The sequence below is a fragment of the Bidens hawaiensis genome, unplaced genomic scaffold (genome assembly GCF_021521415.1).
Source record: "Bidens hawaiensis isolate Kalapana, Puna unplaced genomic scaffold, B.hawaiensis_p1.1 tig00023194_1, whole genome shotgun sequence".
Classification (NCBI taxonomy): domain Eukaryota; kingdom Viridiplantae; phylum Streptophyta; class Magnoliopsida; order Asterales; family Asteraceae; genus Bidens; species Bidens hawaiensis.
Genome location: NW_027493626.1, coordinates 126918 through 133664, shown reverse-complemented (window position 1 = coordinate 133664; position 6747 = coordinate 126918).

The window sequence follows — 6747 nt, the reverse complement described above, 5'->3', positions numbered from 1 at the left end:
TCAGATAAACAAAATGATAAGTTTTAATCTAAGTAGTTAATGTGTAAAAATATTGGGTATCGGCCAAGGATTGATATCTGAGACATCTATTAGTGAGATATTGGTGGGATATCGCTAAATTTTAATATCATGTAAAATTCATATATATAGCAAATTGGTAACAAATTAATCTTTTGCAAATTGGAAAACACTAACAATCGTAGCAAGTAGGAATTGATTAAGACTTAAAATACTAACATTGAACACTAAAAGTTGATAAGTAAGATTTATAACATTGATATCGGGAATATCGGTGATATGTCGGTTAAGTATTAGTCCAATATCGGCCAAGTATCGGTCAATATCGGCGATATCGACTGCATAGGTTTTAATTTCATCACCATAGCATAAAAAATAACGTTTTCAAGTTGCACCACAGCCTTTTGAATTATTTAGTAAGTATTCCATTGGTTTTACTTTTGACATGATGCTAAATACGTACAATAGTGTGTCACGTAAGGTGATCTAGGATTGCCTTGTGAGAAGAGGGGTGCTTGGGAGTTGTATAGAGATAAATAAGTATACATAGTACAATATGTAGTACATGGCTGAAACATGTGTGCGTGCACCAATGGTGATTACAAACTTATTCTCTGTGGAGGTGGGCCTCTACCAAGGATTCACATTGAGTCTATTTCTTATTGCAGCAGTCTTGGTCTTTTGGATGGGCTATCGTAGTTAATCTAGGAATCGATTACGTGGTGCATGCTCTTTACGGAGAATATTGTGCTAGTTGCAGAGAGTAAAACAAGACTAAATGAGAGCTTGGAAGTGTGGCGAGTAGCCTTAGAGCGTAAATGTTTAGGGATAAGTCTCTTTTAGAATAATATACATCTATTGTAACTTCAGTGGTGCAAAACTAAGGTAATTATAAGAGGGTTGTACTTATTTTCTGTGTTAATCTACCCCTCGCTATGTTGTCTGTTATCAATATAGTTATCACACAACTGTATGTTTTCTAGTAGCTACTACTTTTATTATTAGTATTCTTTGTTTGACTGTTGGTTTTGGATCTCTTAGCCACATTTTATGTTACATGGTTAATTACACTCTACATGTTAAAAATAGCTTTTCAGAGTCGGGCGTCTCGGTAGGATTGGGCAACTTCTTTATCCCTTAGGATAGAGGAAAGGTATGCCATCGTCCGATGCTCACCATACTTTACGAGTAGCTTATGTTATGAGTCAGATTTTACTAGGTACGATTGTTTGTGTGTTATTATTTTTAATGAAGTTGCTCGTTTAGCTGAAAGAATTCCATAGATTCAAGAAAGTCATGTGGTTTTGTTCATTAACTATATAAGTATTTTAACCGACGCGTTTAACCCGACCTATTTTGACCGACTTGTTTAGACTGTACTTAATTTGTGTGTGCTTATACATACATAGATGGACAAATGCAAAAAAAAAAACCAACATATTTTTGTTTTTGCTCATAATAAAAAGTCCCTCAACTCAACTTTGACATATAATAGTCCTTTTACTTGTTAAATAAATATGTCAACTCAACTTTTGCATATAGACCCTAGTAAACTGAAATGACAACTCATGGTTACAAACACGAATCGAACGTTCGGCAAATATTTGCAACTTGAAATTGACACGAGGTATGTAGTAAACTTGAAGTTGAACCACAAGAACGATTTCGAGTCGCAAATATTTGCCGAACGTTCGATTCGTGTTTGTAACCATGAGTTGTCATTTCAGTTTACTAGGGTCTATATGCAAGAGTTGAGTTGAGTGATTTATGTTTAAAATTAACAAGTGGAAGGACTTTTATACGCCAAAGTCGAGTTGAGAAACTTTTATGAGCAAAAACAAAAAATATTTAGTTTTTTTATGATATTTTACTATGCCTTACATAGATACATAAAGAATCAACAAAAGGGAAAGAAGAAAAGGAAACTTGGTCACTATTATTAACGTCGTCTCTATGACTTTTATTTCCGTGTAAACACGTAATCACAATGATAAAAATCTTAAGTTATTGTCACCATCTTAAAAATCATTGTTATGGACATCGTTATAGAAGCTACAGCATGCCACATGATGCCAGAGAAGGTGTTGGTAGTGGTGAACCGTGGTTCACGCTGAAAACACATGCAATTAAGAAAAAACAATAATTATTAATTACATCTAAATCTTGATTAGGTTTGTTTGTATCTTAGACTATGAGTTGTAATAACAGAGGACGGCATAGGCTATTTTTAGTCAAATTAATACATAATAAGGTTCAAATCTTAGGTAGGTTTAACTTAATTAGAGGAATTAAGACAACGCCTAAGACAAGAATGAATATAGGGTTGTGTGTTCCCACCTACCATTACAATAGCATAGTTTTCTAAAACAGTTTTTTGATTTAATCACCTATTTTTAAAATAAGATTTATGTTTTAAAATACAAAATATATTCTTTAGCTTGTGTCATGAATATAAAAGGAGTTGTCCTTTGATGGTTTAATTTATTGTGATAAACGCACCATTATTCCCAATTAACATTTTCTTTTCTCATATTACATTCGTTAGTGGATAAACAATAACAAGTTTGCATTAAACAAGCAAGAATGCTGAGAAAAGAAACAAACGAAATACAAAGAAAAGCATAATGACGTACAACAAACAACTTATAACATAACCGTGTTACATATAAATGAAATAGTTTTGATTTAATTCTTTCCACCAAATATGCTATAGTAGTTCTTTTTCGATCATTGAAAATAGTTTTGTTTCTTGCTCTTCAATTGGTGTGTTTTTCACGTGAGAATAACATGTTTTTCTGATGCTAGAAATGAGTTTTAAAAGTTAACAATAATGGCCTAATGATTAAAATCATTTCAAATCTTCCATAAAACATACCATGAGGTGTGAAATGTCCGCAATTTCCTATGTAGCGATTTCACATTTCACATCTCATATATAGGGTTGTTCAAAAAGCTCGTGGCTCGTTCGAAACTCGCTCGAAAAAAGCTCGGCTCGAAAAAGCTCGATTCTAAATGAGCTCGACTCGGCTCGGCTCGATTTCTAAACGAGCCGAGATGAGCTCGAGCCAGGGTCATCTCGGCTCGTGGCTCGGTCTTGGCTCGTTTAGATTAAACCCTAAATTTTAATATATATATATATATATATATATATATATATGTAATAATATATATAATACCAACAAATAAATAAATAAAAATTATACATATATTATGCCACTTGATATAAATTTTATATAATATGTATGTTAAAATTATATTTTTTTGTATTTAACTTTTATATCAAAATTTTAAAATATAAACTAAAAAAATAATAAAAAATTTTAAAAATTTTGAGGAGCCCGGCTCGACGAGCTCGAGCTCAGCTCGAACTTTAAACGAGCCGAGCTCAAGCTCAATAAAGAAACGAGCCGAGCTCGAGCTTGAGCACACTCTAGCTCGACTCGACTCGGCTCGTTTACAGCCCTACTCACAGATACCATAAAAAATAGCCTAACAATTATGAAATTAACCAAAAATATTTATAAGTTGATACTCTTTTTGTATATTTATCTGAGCTTTTGTTGTTTTATGTTCAACTTAATGGCATAGTTTTGGTAATTAAGTGACTTGACCATACCTTTATTGCTAGGGTGTTTATGTTTGCGGATTTGTGAGGCAAACCGAAGATTTGATCAAACCAATACATAACATAAACCTGGAAATCATGTAAAGCAAAATCAAATCAATGAATTTCTGGTTATTTATGTCCTGTGAAAAATTCACAACCCAGTTATAGATATTGAAGAAACACTAAGTGACCCCGGGCAGATTATGGGTAATCTGGGGGCTAAGTAATGTTTCCCTCGAAGGTTAGGTCCAGCAGAGTAAGTTGTACTTCAGGGAACCTGCAAAACAGACACCGTGAGCTCGTCACTGAGAAGGGGGGGGGGGGTTCCTCCTTGTGACCACCCTCCGGCGTGAGAATCAGTCTATATTGCTCTTTAAATATAAAAGTATATGAATACTATTAGAGCAATTATCAAGTAAGTTATACGAGATAGTAGATGATGAAATGATAATACCATTTGCTGTCTTTTATAGCCGAAGGTGGGTTTCCAAGGGGTTTAGCCGGCCCAACACGCTACCAACTGTAACCTATGCACGTGCCCTACCTGTGAGTGGTGGATAGGTAGCGGCTGACACAGAGCAGGCGTGCCGTGCACTCTTCGTCTTCTACCAACTGCAGGCTAGGCACGTGGTCTGGCAGGAGTTGGTGGGCAGGCGGCGGCTATTGGTCACAGTGCTGTGGCGTGCTGTCTGCCACGCTGCTGTCAGTGAGCTGTCGCATTCTTGGTCAGATCTTTTGTCTTTACCTCGTCAGGTATCACGCAAAAGATCCTCCATCATACGGACTGGCCCATTTTGGCGGGAGTTTTCCCCCTCCCGCCTTTGCTCATTCTTTCAGGTGACACTGAATATTTGTAAGTGTTAAGCCTTATGCGTGTAGCTATGCTGTGCGGGTAGCCTTCCCTGATGGCTTGTATCCGCAACTGCGGGAACAGGCGGGTTACTTTACCATTGGGAGGCTTTTCCCTGCGTATGCAGCTTGCATACTGCGCGTAGGCTTCTCTGAGCATGGTGGGTCCTGCGGGAGTAGATGGTCTTTGCGCAGACATCCCTGTTCAAGGTGAGTCATGCGGGACCAACTGAGCCCTGCTGGGACCTACCTCTTCAAGTCCCCCCAGTCCAATGTTCTTCTCACGAATGTCTAATAAAGTGAGGTGAACTTTTGGACTTAAGCAAAGGGTTTTGAAAAGGGGTTTTTGTAAGGTTTTCCATGGGGGTTCTTCCCGCGGAAGTCCTTGTCACTTGCAGAAATTCCCGAGTTTCCTGCTTGGTCTTTGGGTATGATGCGGGTAGGTCTGTAACCTCCTCGCAAGTCAGGAGCATTGGGTCTTAGTTGTGCGGATTCTCCCTGTGGTTCTGGTAGTTTTTGAACATAGTGATCAATTATGTTTAAACCACCAATTCCATCTTGGAGCCTCAAACAACGTAGTACTCGATGTTCCCGCTATGCGGGGATATTATTTCCGTTTTCACAAGCATTGCCCAGAAGATCCTTCCTGGTTTCAATTCTCAGCGGGTGCTAGGTATGTGAAGGGTTTTGCCTTTACACTGTACCTGCATCCGTCTTACGGTTACTTTACTTCCAAGGTATTCCTGGCGTCCATTCCCTGCGGGTGCTAGGTATGTGAAGGGTTTTGCCTTTACACTGTACCCGCACCCGTCTTATGGTTGGTTGCCAAATATTTTGGCTTCAATTCCCTGCGGGTGTTAGGTATGTGAAGGGTTTTGCCTTTACACTGTACCCACACCCGGCTTATGGTTACTTGTTTGCCAAGGTAAGGGGTATTTTCCCGCTTACTTTTTTGAACCTTAGTCTTCAAATTTTTAAATTTTGAAATTTGAAGAGTTGGTGGATGGATAACAACCCAATACCTCAAACGTCGTGCGACGGTTTCTTCTGACTGTGTCAGGACGTGCCAGAAGTTATGGCGACATGACATTATGTGGTCATTCCAGTTGCTTTTTCAGGCGCGTGGGCACGGGATTTCGGGCGCGTAGCCGCGAAATCTCTGGCACACGTCCTTTTGACAGCTGTTGCCAGCTTGCCTTTGCCACGCGTCATAGTTTCATTGCACCTTTGATTTCTCTCTCTTCCGTATTAAATTCATCGCATTAATTGCGATTACTATATAAAGGGGGAGAGGGTTATTTGCAATTCACACTTTCCACTTTCATCTCTTCTTCTCCAGTAATTTCCGGCGAATTTCTCTTTTTCGGTAAAGCATTACTCTGAAATTTCTTCTTTCTTCCACCATGTCTTCTCACGATGCTGATGATCAGAAGACTGCTGGCGAATGCCAGTGTTCTCTTCCTGTCGAGCTGTACCAGTATATCGTCAGGAAGTTCATGCTCGAGTCTCTCGAGCCTGAGTTTCCTGAGCCCCACCATACTGTGTACGATGCCCCTAGTGGCAAGATCGGGGTTTATGCTGCATTCTTTGTCTACGGAAACCTTAGGTTTCCGTTGACAAAGTTTGTGTACCGTGTCCTGGAGAGGCACGGTGTGCACCTGACAGAGGTGCACCCCATGGCCATTGCCAAGGTCCGGCACTTTGAGTGGGTGTGCCGGATACTGGGCCTTGAGCCCCTCGTTGACCGTCTGATGACCTTCTACACTTGGAGGTGCATCCAGGGGTGGTACACTCTTACAACCCGTATCAAGGGTTTAAAGATTTGTACCACCGAGCGGAGTCTTCGCTCGTGGAGAAGAGAGTTCTTCTTCATATCCGCTCGCGCCATCCCCATCGCCATGAAGTTCAAGAATGGCCAGGCGCTTCCGAACCTTCCCGCCCTCAACTACGAGGAGGCGGAATGGTTCTCGAAGATATCCCGGGTCCAGTCCCCGGTTTTCCGTTTTCCGGAGTCGGCGATGGTGATGTTGGGGATGAGCCGGGTGTGGAAGGCGGCGAATGCGGATAAGGTTCCGATCGTCCTTGAATATGGTTCGAACTCTGTCCCTTATGGTACGTCTTGTTTCATTTTGCTGACTTCGATTTTTTCTAACTTTCTTGTTGATTTCAGAGGGGAACGATCTTCAGTCGCTCCTGAACCCGCGGGAGGAAGATGGTCCCGCGCGGATGGGTACTCGTGCTCTGGACGAGAACGAGTTGCCCATCTTAGAGCA